This window comes from Etheostoma spectabile, chromosome 13 (genome assembly GCF_008692095.1).
Source record: "Etheostoma spectabile isolate EspeVRDwgs_2016 chromosome 13, UIUC_Espe_1.0, whole genome shotgun sequence".
NCBI lineage: Eukaryota > Metazoa > Chordata > Actinopteri > Perciformes > Percidae > Etheostoma > Etheostoma spectabile.
The window spans coordinates 5,267,704-5,267,915 of NC_045745.1; positions in this window are offsets into that span (position 1 = coordinate 5,267,704).

Genomic DNA, 212 nt, shown 5'->3' on the forward strand with positions numbered 1-212 from the left:
GTTGCATAGTCTGTCCACCAGAGGACGCTCTACAACGTCCCTGTTGCCAACACTGATTTTTTAAATTTCTTTTTGTTCAAATGACTTTAAGTTTCATATCTTAAGTTTGTATTTTGATACATTTTATTTATCACAACTTTAATATATTTTGATGTTCTGTTGTGATAATAAAACAAATTATTTTCATATTATTTTAGTGAGAACTCATAAAT